Genomic DNA, 12,137 nt, shown 5'->3' with positions numbered 1-12,137 from the left:
AAATAACAAATGGCAATAGCATGGATATTTCTGCCCTTCTGCACATTAATAATGTGAAATATTAAAGTTAAGTATTTAAAAATTCAGTATCCCTTGTAATAGTATTTGTAATTGCAAATTATTAGCAACTGATCCCATTCTGTGCTTTTTAAAATTGATATGGGAATAATGCAAAACTAAAATGGGGGGGGCCTGTTGCTGATTTTTAACAGAAAATTTTTGTTTCTTGACTTCGATGTTCATTGTTTCCATAGAGACCCATCTCCTTTTTATTAAAACACACCCTGCAAAAAGCAATGGCTTGTGGTTACACGAGAACACATCGTGCAGAGAGATTACGTGTGCCTGCACACCTCACTACGAGCTTTTTGCCAGCAGGCGCCTGGTACTTCCACTGTCCCCCTCCCATTTTCCCTCCCTTCCCTCTGCACAGCAGCAGCACTAGGTTTCCTGCAGTGCAGTTTGGCTACAGAAGATCTAATCTCTGCAACTGTACATAGAAGTCTGTGGAGAGGATTTGATGCCTGGAACTCAGAGGTGATCCAGCAAGGTCAGGAAGGCTCTGCCTATACCTCGTCTGCTGCTGTGTAACGACACAATACTGCATAATGTATGGGTGAATACTGCATAAGGGATCCAGGCAAACTAGGTTGACAGGCCCTGGCTGAATTCAACACAAACTAACAAAATGCTTTGTTGAAATTCTGCGCTTCACAGCAATTGTCAATGGGTTCTTCCAATGTCACAGACAGGAAAAATTGGTTTACTACTGAAGAAACTCTGTAATAGTCATTTTAAATAGCATGCATTATGCCTGAACATAGTGGGCAATTCTGTCATATAAACAGCTATCAAAGACTTACTTAAATCTAGACTACAGAACATTTGTAAAGCAAACACTATGCGCATGATTAATCTTTTCAGGAAACAATTTTGCCATTCAGTTTATCCAAGACTCCAGCAGAGGGAGCAGGGCAGAGCAAACAATTAGGGTCAAAAAGAAAGTAAAGATCAAAGATCAGATCAAACACACACAGTGCTGAATTAATTTGACAAGGACCTGACATTTTATTTTAGGCACAAAGATTTTGGCCCTCTGTTTTTCTTATGTATCAAATGCATGATGATCCCTCCATGGAATTATCCATTTGCTTTCAACGCTGATTCACGGCTGCTCACTAGGCAGTGAATACTCACTTCAGTAAGTAATAATTACCAGGGTAAGTTACAAAAACACTCCAACATGTCAATCATTTACTGTACTTAGCTCACATATTTTAAAGCTTAAACAACGAGCAGAATATTTTATTACACAGAAGCCGGCAGGAGCAGCTAAAAGAGGACTGAACGGAATACCTCCTCCTCCCATGCCTACAGACCACATTAGTATTATTTTACTTTATGAGTGATTATTTGTTTCTGCTGCACGAATACAAACAGATTGCACAAGTAGTACGTACACTATTTATCTTGTTCATATACTGAAGACGATATACAACAGGAAAAACATCATTTTTGTTGTAATTTATGAAGAAGATTAGAATGTTTTGTTCTGTTTTTTTTATCATTATCTGCTTATCATGTATCATTTAATCTTATTTTTGATAAAGGTCAGCACAGTTAACTTCAGAAAAGATACATATCAGAAGTGACCAGGTCTGGGAAGAAAACCTTGGTTTCTCTTAGTTCCAGAATATTTTCTGCAGCTCTAGGTTTTGCTTAATTTTAACATCTCTTCAACACGAAATGGCAAAAATTGAGGAAAATATATACTTTTTCTCTGAATTAATCTCTGCTTTAGTCCATTTTAGAACCTGTGGGTCCAATTTCCTTTTTACTCCAGATTTATAATTTGACCCCCCTAAATTCAGTGAAGCTGTTCCTAACTTGTGGTTATTTATAGGAGAGAAGAGGGTCCACAAAGCATGGAATATTTTGCTTCAAAGGGTACTACACCTTGACTACAGCAGAAAAGAAATCAAAACATATCTGAGTATAGAAAAGGATTCAAAACACAGGCCTAAAGCTGCAAAGGACAGGTATCCCAAACTGAGCATCGTGGGCCACACAGCTAATTGGGCTCAATACCCAACTAGAAGTTATGTACAAGATGGATTTTATAATACTCAAGCCAATAGAAATATTCATTTTCACCAAAATATCCGATGTTACTTCACTGAAGCTTCTGAGGGTTGAAATGAAGACGAAATTAGCTGATTTCATTTAAATAGAAATAGTTGTAAACGATAAATAATTTATTCTGCTTGCCTTGATTTGCCTCAACTCTATTTCACAGCACAAATCTGAAGAACTGAAAAGCCAACAGTTTTGACAGCATCTACTACAAAAACATTCTAACAGTGATGATGTAAGTTGGAAAATCTGGAAGCTCTATGCAATACACCTGCATTTAGAAAAGGAAATATAAATGCTACATTGCACAGCACAGAGATCCCCAAGGTACAGATGAGCGAGCTAAGTCCAAAGCTGGAAGCTACATTATCGTGTCAGGTGCCCTCAGTAAGGCTAATTATCCCAGGTACTGCAAGTGCTGCTCTATGACTATTCTAATTTCAAGATTCGGGATCTCTGCACAGTGTTACTGTGTGTGATGTAATGTTGCAGCTGTTTTATATATAAAACTCGGTATTCCTACAGTGGTTCACTGCAATGCATAGACATACCCTAGACGGGGTGAAATTCTGGCCTCTTAAAGGAAATGGCAAAAACTCCATTCAGCAGATCCAAGAGTTCACTGCTTCAATCCTAACTAATCTTATTGTCATCCCAGAGAAATTTTTAGTAAAATTCTGGTTAGCTATTTCATAGGTTCCTACTCTCCTATGCATTGGTGCTGTATGATTGGTTTTAGCACAGCACTGTCAACTTCTGCTTTTACTAGAGTTGAGTTGTTTTTTGTTTAATTGAAGAGTAATGTGAGAGTTTCAGCAGAGAAAATGATGCTGTATTACAAATACTAGAGTTATACTCTGAATTATTCATTTGACCATCTTTGTGTTGTTGCTTAGCTGAAATAATTCTTTACAGGCTTTTCTCTTTAGTGCATGGACAATCAAACTGAGCCAGCATACTCAGTTTCAGCCAGCTCTGCAGCTAGAAGAATTAGTCTGGATCTCCCACCACCGCACCACCACCCATTCCTCTGTGGGACAGCAACCTTTTTTAGGATGCTGTTGAATCACAGTGGGTAACTGATCTGGGTTAAAACAAATCCAGCCAAAAAAAAAAAAAAAGTTTTAATCCAGATCAGTTCCCTGAGCTGGTTCACTGCACTGCTGTTTGTGCCACCACAAGGCAAAGTGTAGAGGAATAATGAATAAGGGCACTGAAGCGGAACTGTTTTGAAGTTGAACAGAACTGAAAAGAAACTTTCGTTTCGTCGGCAGTGCTGACTTACAGTAGTGCAGAGTGATCCTAGAACTGGGATGTACATATTCTAAGTCATCTTCAGATACACAAAGTCATGGAATTGTTTTTATATGCACCTTTTTGCTTTATGTCTCAGGGAGCTTGTTCCCTGAAATACGAGAGAGCCTCCAGATCTGCCAGCTTCTGGCAGAGGCTGACAGCCTCTTGTAACACCTCCTACAGAGCTCAGAAGAATGACAGAGCTGTCACATTTTTCACTGACAGGTTCAACACCAAAACTGCTGCAATAAGAAGAACCAGGAGCTACTAATATTTTCATTCTCGTAAAGATAAATACACTGTAGCTCTACATTTCTCTGTCAGGTAAGTTTTTTTCTGAAGTACTCAAAATTCACTTTCATCATGAGACACCTTCACATCAGAGGGTATAAAATAGTTGGAATATAAATAAAAATCAGATCCTTAATCTTACACTGACATAATGTAAACTTGGTCTGCACATATTTTGCTTGCTTATAACTGAACAGGGAGTAGCTACCCTTCAGATAGGCACAGTATTCAAATATCTGACATAGCTGTAAACAATTCAGCTCTCGGACCAGGGTTCAGCATGGGCTAATTTGCTGTATCAAGAACAAATCTCCAGTATAGCCCTTGCCCGCGTTGGATAGGGTTGGCATATGTTTTTATGTGGTTATATCCTTGCAGTCTTCCGGGAAAGGGGATATGCTCCTTCTAGTAAAAACATGCCTTCTCTTGAGATAAATTGTTACCCTTTTCCAATAACTTAAATTACTGGAATCAGAGCTGTACAAGACTATTTCTACTGAGATCAACAGGGCTATTCAGAAAATACACTAATACTGATTATGAGTGGAGATAGTAGACTCTGATCCAGAACAAATGTTCTCTGTTTCCTTCCTTTTATTGACAGTGTTTACATAATCCACTGTTTGGCAACCTCATTCTGGGGCCAGTGACCCACTACTTCTTGTGATTGTTACAGTGACCAAGAGAAAATCTCTTCAGGACAGGTAATTAACTGGTACTGTTCAGTCAAATCTATTGCTATGCCTTAGCTTCAGGTTTCAAGTATCAGCATTAGGTCTTCCTGGAGATAATATACAGCAATATATAGAAAATATCAGTAGCTAAAACAAACATTTAACAAACGTAAACTTTTGCTGCTAAGTCTATTGCACCTGCATGTATATATGAAAGGAGTGTGTTCCCTATACTGCACCTGTCTGGTCTGCTTTTTTTGCACATGAAATGAACTGTCCAAGATTTCTCTTCTTTTCTTCAGCTACTCCAAATCCTGTAAAAATGCTGGAGAGAAGCAGTCTTTCTATTATTTACATGTCTTACAACTTATAATACAGCAAGTCAATGTCAGCACTAGGAACAGTGCCTGGGGGTAAACACCTGGCTCCGCTGAAGTCGGAGGCCAAACTCTCAGTGACTCCCATGGCAGTAGGACATCATCCCACCCCTCTGAGCATCTACAGCCAGACTCTACCCAACAGGCAGTTTTTCACGGTTGTGGAAATCATGTAGCAGCAAACCTCTTCACCTGGAGTAGTGAATGCGACACTGCTGGGTTCACTGGGAATATGTCCACCTATTTTTCCAGTCCTTTCATTTTATTATTTCTAAAATTTAGTGAGTTAAAAGAAGAAATGCCATTGGTTCAGATCACAAGGGAGAGGAAAAAGTGATATTTTCTGCTGACAAAATCATCATTATACCTTTTTTTCAAGTGAGAAGGTTCAAAAATGTTAGGAAGCAATTTAATTCAGTTTCTTTTACATCCACATTGCTCATTGTTAGAGCCTTTATTTTCTTTTCCCTTTGTTTGTCATGCCTGCTCCAATTATTTGGATATGTATCTCTCAATTCCTGGCGTTCTGCTACCAAAGTGGTATGCCAGTTCTGTTTGTTTTTCCCTTTTCTTACCCCTCTTTTCCATAGCCTTTGTTCAATTTTTGTTTCATATTAGGTTCCACTTTCTAGTTAGCTCTGCCAGGGAAAGAGAAGGATTACTCAGAATAACCTGCATTGTGGTGGTTCGTTCTGGACGAAGATGAATCAACAATTTGGAATTAAAGTTTAGACTCTATGACACTCTGGGAGATCTCTCTAGGGCCTACTTTGTCTGATGGTGGACAAGCAGCACAAATGAATACGATGCCCACCTCCTTCACGACAGCAACTGCTGATGACCGCTGGCCCCATCTTGCACAAAACTGCACAGACAGTACCTGCCACATACAGCTGTTGCTGCTGCTCTGCTCCTGCAAATGGTGATAAAATTGATGCTAGCTTGCACATGGTGCAGGAAGAAATGAAATATAGGACAGAAGTAAAGTTGAGACAGGCACTAAGCAGAAATGTTTCTTTCATATTCAAGGTGTTATCTTATTCTCCAAACTCTAAAAAATCCAATCATCTACCTCGTCTGCCTTTCATGATGGGTTTGAAGTTAGTGGGAAGCTGACTGCTGCTCCATTTCACAACACCTGCATAGTGTATAAGAGACTACCTCAGCCCACAGGCTGGCTTCCTTCTCCCATCCCGCATGTGGAGCAGTGTGAGGATGAGATGGGTGAAGGATTCCCATCTCCGTCATGGTCTTGGCATTCGAGCTGGAATTTGGATCTTGACTCTTTCACATATTTGCAGCAGATTGAAGAGGATGGCACTGCAGAGCTCAACACGCTAATGCGTGAATATTGCTGCTATTAAAAGCACCACAAAGGTGCTTTTTTTGTGGAGATTAGTTTTGATTGAAAAACACAAACTCTGCAGAAATGTCCTGAATAAAACCTCAGTGTATTCTTGCTGGCATGATCAAACCCAGATTTCAGAAGCTGTCTAGAGGGTTCTGCTACTTTTTCATTTGTGCAGTTCTATTAAGCTATTAAGAATTTTCTTCTTAATTCCTACAGACTTAGCAGATCACAGGAAAAAAGGGGGCTTTCTGTCAACCTGATCCTAAATTAAAACCTCTTTAACAAAAACATGATGGGATGTTAAGTCCAAAACCTCTTTTTCTTAATCTAATCTAACTTTCCTAACTTTTTTTTAAATAGAGGAATGTGGTTTGAAAATGAGACTTTAAATTACCAAAGGAAAAAGAAAAAGCATAGACACAGGTCTTGAAACGCCTGTGGAAAAAAGACAGAGCATTATTTTAAATAACTAAACTCAAAGCTCAGGTGATTTGTCTTGTTACATGTTTAAAAGTATGAGCTGCTTTTCTTTAAAAGTCAATGTTAAAGAAGGAAATGGCCGCATTGCTAACAAACGCTATAGGGCAGAGAATATTTTCTGGGTAATTTTTCAAGTTTAGTAAAATTTTCAAATGTCTATTTCACCATTTCCAGCCCCCATATTAAAAATCTATTAGCAGAAAGCCTATTGAAAAGCTGACCATGAGCACAAGAGACTTTTTCTGGAAACAGTTCTATTCAGTTCTCATGGCTGAACAAAAGCAGACTGGCACATTCAGTTATATACTATTGTCTTTGAAAGGGGCCTTCCCCCCCCTTTCCCATAGCCACGCGTTTCAGGGCTCTATATGCTGGAGGAAGCCAGTGAAAGACGTGAAGGGGTGGGGAGACCAAGGGCTTCCACTGAGATTCTTCAAAGTCCTAGTCTTCTATAGTGGGAGGATTTCCCTCTAAATCCCTTTCAATAGCATATTGATGGCTTTGAAAGCTTAAATGGCATTTGTCAACCATCAGTAAATCTTTAAAACTGTTTCTGCAAATAGCCCAACTATGAGTCTCAGCTTTTCCCATTAATCTGTACGTAAGGCCACTGAAGACTTTTTCAGAGCCTAGATAATGCCTGCATTAAAAGGTCCATTCAGAAGGGAAAACTTTAGCATTCACCTTGTGTACATAGCCATTTCACCAGTGGTATTCATGGGTTGTTATTTCAACTCTGCATTTGTCCTGCAAACAAGACATTTTGCCACAAAGACTTGGTAGAGACATTCTTTAGTGAATTACTGAAACCTAGCCCCTCTATTTGTCACGGCTTGTTATTTTTATCAAGTGTAATCAGTTCAAATAGGAACTCCAGATTGACAACTTTACAATTACGTTACTATTTTAAGAGAGAAAGGTAGGTTTCTTCTAATTCAGCAATGTAACTGATTGAAGTACAACCTGATTGCTTCACCTAATGAAACAGCCCAAATTTTCCCCTAATCTGATGCCAGTAGACTTCCTGTTCGTTTTCTATTAAAAGTAAAGACAAGAACTTTGTAATAATCGTCATTCACCATTTTTACTTTATAGTGTTTTATAAACACTATACTTTGTACATTTAAATGGCTTAATAATTTATAACATGTTACGTACTGCCTCATGTTCATATCTCAGGACAATACTATATTAATTTAGCTTCCTTTGAACAAACTAAATGGACAAACTTTAAATCCTCTCAGCCTTTGCCCCTTAGACACACACACACACACACACACACTTTTATGTGGGCTGATCTTACATCCTGTTAATACTTGTGTTCTCTCCCTTCTCATTTTTTGGTATCTAAGCTTGGTATTTCTGACATACTGAGTCCACAACAAATATTGTCCAGAGAAAATCATTACAGACAAACTAAAACACAACAGCATCTTCAGGCTGCCATCCTATGTGATAAGTAACAGCAAAGCCAAGGTTCTGAGCTATTTTGAAGGGCACCAAGTATTTCGTTATTATTATTGAAATAATCAGGTCAAAATGTTTATGTGCCACAGAAAAGAAGAGAAACAGAATGAAATCAGGCACTGAAGACTTCAGGGAAATTTTAATTAGTTGCCAGTGAAGGAACAGTAAGCTGGTTTTTGCATATTAAAAAAGAATCACAGATCTCTGTCAAATCTCCCCTACCGAGATAGATCTCATTTTCTGAATAAACAGACCTTTTCACCATAGTGGACAACATATAGTGAATGACAAGAACACCCAAACTGGAGATCAGTCAAGTTCATCGGACATCGTTCTTTACTACACAAAGATTGTCCTTCCCTACAGTAGAGTCGAAAGGAAAAAGCCTGCTGCGCTATGAAAAGTCTAGTCAAGGATTTAGATAAGTAAAATCACGTGAGCTCAAATCTGCCATGCTTTCATCCCCTCGCTTATGTCAACAGGTCATTGATGGCTGAGGCTGACACCTTGCATCTGCTTCTTTTGTTTGCCTTACTGTCCACCTATGTTCAACCCATCTCTTGCTATCAGCTGAAGGAACTGCATGTTTTTAAGTGTGAAAACTCTCCATGGCTTGAATATGGCATAACAGATGCCATATTCATGCTCAGCATGAATCAGAGCAAAACTATCTGAAGAATCATCACACAAGTCTAAGCAGCAGGGTTTTTCTGGTCCAAATCTGCCGCCCCAGGGACACTATCCCATAGGTCTCTTGGCTGACTGAAAGCAAATTAAGCTAGATTTTTTATCTGAGAGTTTCTTGAGGTGCCCTAGGGTATCCTGCCTGACTTCCAACTGCTACTCTCCACAAAGTAGGGGACAAGCTTCCTGTACAAGTTGCACCACATTCACCCCATGGGAACATGTCAGAAAACCTGGAGAACCTTAAATGGCATGAGACAAGTGTGTGTGAGCACCTAAATGAAGCTCCAGACTAGTGCTGTAATGAAGAATAGGGGCTCAGTTCAGTTGGCTAAACACAGGCATCTAGTGTCATCTGAAATGCTAGAATACCCAAGACATCCCCAATGTGTCTGGCAAATAGAACATATGACCTATGGCAGATCTGCTGCCTTTTGAAGATAGAGCTGAAGTCCAGGTGAGATGCCTTAAGGCATCTCAAGTGAACTAGGTATCTATGCTTAAGGAATTGTCTTGAGCTCCAAGACTGTAATTCGGCTCCTAATACTCCTACATCAGCTATCCATATGTGAAACAGGCATCTGAGCTGCTAGTGTAGTTGGTTAAATCTAGAAAGATTTATCTCATTTTTAGATCATTCTTTGGTCAACTGCTCTCCAATGACTAGCTCTCTACTGACTGTAGGGAGAGCAAAACACTTCGCTCACACTAGACATCTGCATTTTATAAGCACCTGAATCTGGAGCTGAATACCAGCTCAGCTGATTTCAGGAACAACAGAATTACAAGATAAAGCGTGTGTACAATAGTCATATGAGGGCTGGTGTAAGCACTTAGATGAACAACTTCACTTTTATGACATCTGCAGCACATCATTGTAATGCCTGGTTGTTTACTCAAACCTTTCCTTCAGTGAAATAATCCAGTTTCCTTTCTACAGGAAAGTGAGAAGTTATCTTTAGTTTTATCAGTTTATGTTAAGACTTATGACATGATTTTGGGGCTTTGTTTTATAAAAATATAAAGGTCTTCCTAGAAGTACAAAATACTTATTATGGATAGTTTAATAACAATTATTAAAATCCCACCGAAAGGGAATGCAAGCTAGGCTGTAACTTCACTTAAGAGCTTTTGAAATCCCTTTTCTCTGAAACTCAGGATATGCTTCATGAAAAGTATTGCTTAGGGGGCCTAGTTTCATGTGAGTTTCTGTCTTGTAGTTGGATTCTTCTAGGTCCAATGAAATGGAGCTGGTTTCTCTCCCGTGCAGATTCATAGGTGTCTCTAGATAAGAACCATCCTTTTTGGTAAGATTAGTTGTTCAGGCTCAGCACTTAGCTGATGGTTTCCAGATGGCTCAGAACATGGGCAGAGCTCACACACATCTTCCTAAAAAATACTACGTAGATGTGACTTCAAATGTATGTCCAATCCTTTGGGACTAGAAACTTGACTGACAGCACAGAACTGTACAGAATTCCTTTTAAGGCTCTTTTTCTGCTCCATTCTGAGAATCATGGATTTCCAGATTGCAATGAGAACATTATTTTAAAAATCCTTTACCTTGTAATAAATAGAATGCTACAGAAGAAGGACAGCTTTCATAATTACAGTGATTTCTTCCTGTAGGGGCTGCATATCCTCTGATTTCCTCATGGTTTTGTTTTTGAAAAATCTTAAGGACTTAGAAAACTAGTTTCTGTGCAGTTCTAAAAGGGAGACAAAAGCAATCCTCTGCCCTTCCTCAAGTTTGTGAATAAACAGATGTAGGAATCTGCACTCTAGTTCACATCCTATAGAAAAATATGGTGTCATTTAAAACTTTGCGGTAGAATTGCTGTCTCTTCTCCTGGGAGTACCAGAGGAGCAACTTCTGCCCACCCATACACAGGAATGATGTGTGTGTTTATGCGTGGCGGGTGATTCTGTGAATTTTCCAGGCAGGAGTATCTTCTCTGGCCTAAAGTAACTATGCGCTGCTGGCTTCTCCTTCCTGTGTTTTTGTACAGTGATATTTGTTTATTCATTACTTTTCAAGGAACTCTCTAAAGAAAGAGTTAGCTATAATTCAGGAGCTGAGGAGACCGAGGCATGGGAGATGAACTGATTTAGCTGTGGCACTAAGCAATAGCGAAAACGGGAAGAGAGTACAGGTCTCCTAAATCTCTGACCAGTGCTCTGCCTATCAGGCGGGGCTGCCTCCTTTAGCATAAACAATAACAACTCCCAGGCTAACCACAACTCTCAGCGGTACTTCACCGAATGCTACTTTTCTTTATAGCTCTTGCATCAGCTTTTATTTTCATGATCACGTTCTCACATTCAAACTAACATCACTTTTGCAGCTGGCATCACATGGGTTGGAATATAAATATTGCAGATGTTCACAACCCCAACATATTTTAGGAGATAGAAACAACTGAGAAACCTGTTATCTACTTCAGTTTAAGAGTGATATCATACTGGAACATACTCTTTTTTTTTTCTTGCAAGTTCTATTAAATGCATCTTGCTGGCAAGAGAAATTAATTTTCCAAATGTGGTCTTTAAAGGATTTTTCTTTTTAATAGAAGCGTCTTTGAGACAGAACATATGCCCTGTTTCTCTATCCACACCATAAAATGGTTTTCCCATTCATCATAAATAGCTGCCTTTTTATTTTTTCCCTAGGAAAGTTTTTATAGAGCCTACCTTTGTATTTTAACTGTTCCTGACATAGTGAATTCACAATCCTGATTATGAGTATGGGCTATAATACAACCGTAACATGAATGATAACTAGAGTCCTTATGATTATCTGACCTTCTAAATATAACTTTCAAATTATAACAAGGTAGGTGGATGAGATTATTCCAGACACTGGCTGTAGCCGCTTGCTAAACTTCTAAATTCATACAAAAGGTGGGAGGACCCGGGGGAAGATGCAGTTCTTAATCTTCACAGAATCACAGAACGGTTGAGGTTGGAAGGGACCTCTGGAGATCATTTAGCCCAACCTCCCTGCTCAAGCAGGGTCCTCTAGAGCATATTGCCCAGGAAATATGGGTACATGGGTATTCATTTAGTACAGCCTAAAATTACTTGATTACTCTCCACATTATTACTGGATAGCACAAAAGCATGTACAAGTGTGAGGACCTAGTGCTTTTGGAAGGTCTGTCTGGGCTCTGCAAGGAATGAATATTTTAAACCCTCAGTGCCCTCACCTGAAATACCTTCTCTACCCTTGTAAGCCAAATTTGTGAACGTGATATTTAAGAGCTGACCAAAGCAGTGCAGTAATTTCTTCTAAGTCATGTATGATGGATAATTTAGAGATCTGTTTCCTTATAATAATAAGCATGTTAGTAGTGACAGTGCATCAGATCATTGGTTTGTGGTAAT

General features: G+C 39.1%; 1 protein-coding gene and 1 long non-coding RNA gene across 2 annotated transcripts in view; one reads left to right on the top strand and one right to left on the bottom strand.

Moving 5' to 3' along the window:
• The window catches only part of LGR5 (leucine rich repeat containing G protein-coupled receptor 5), a 96,670-nt gene that overhangs the window by 64,245 nt on the left and 20,288 nt on the right, over positions 1-12,137 (bottom strand). The window lies entirely within an intron of this gene.
• Positions 1,298-6,517, top strand: LOC138065768 (uncharacterized). Its single transcript, XR_011138842.1, has 5 exons — positions 1,298-1,452; positions 2,297-2,368; positions 3,655-3,753; positions 4,325-4,424; positions 5,390-6,517. It is a non-coding gene; the product is annotated as an uncharacterized lncRNA (long non-coding RNA).

The sequence above is a fragment of the Struthio camelus genome, chromosome 1 (genome assembly GCF_040807025.1).
Source record: "Struthio camelus isolate bStrCam1 chromosome 1, bStrCam1.hap1, whole genome shotgun sequence".
In the NCBI taxonomy this organism is placed as follows: Eukaryota; Metazoa; Chordata; class Aves; order Struthioniformes; family Struthionidae; genus Struthio; species Struthio camelus.
This window is presented reverse-complemented; position numbering and strand designations above follow the sequence as displayed.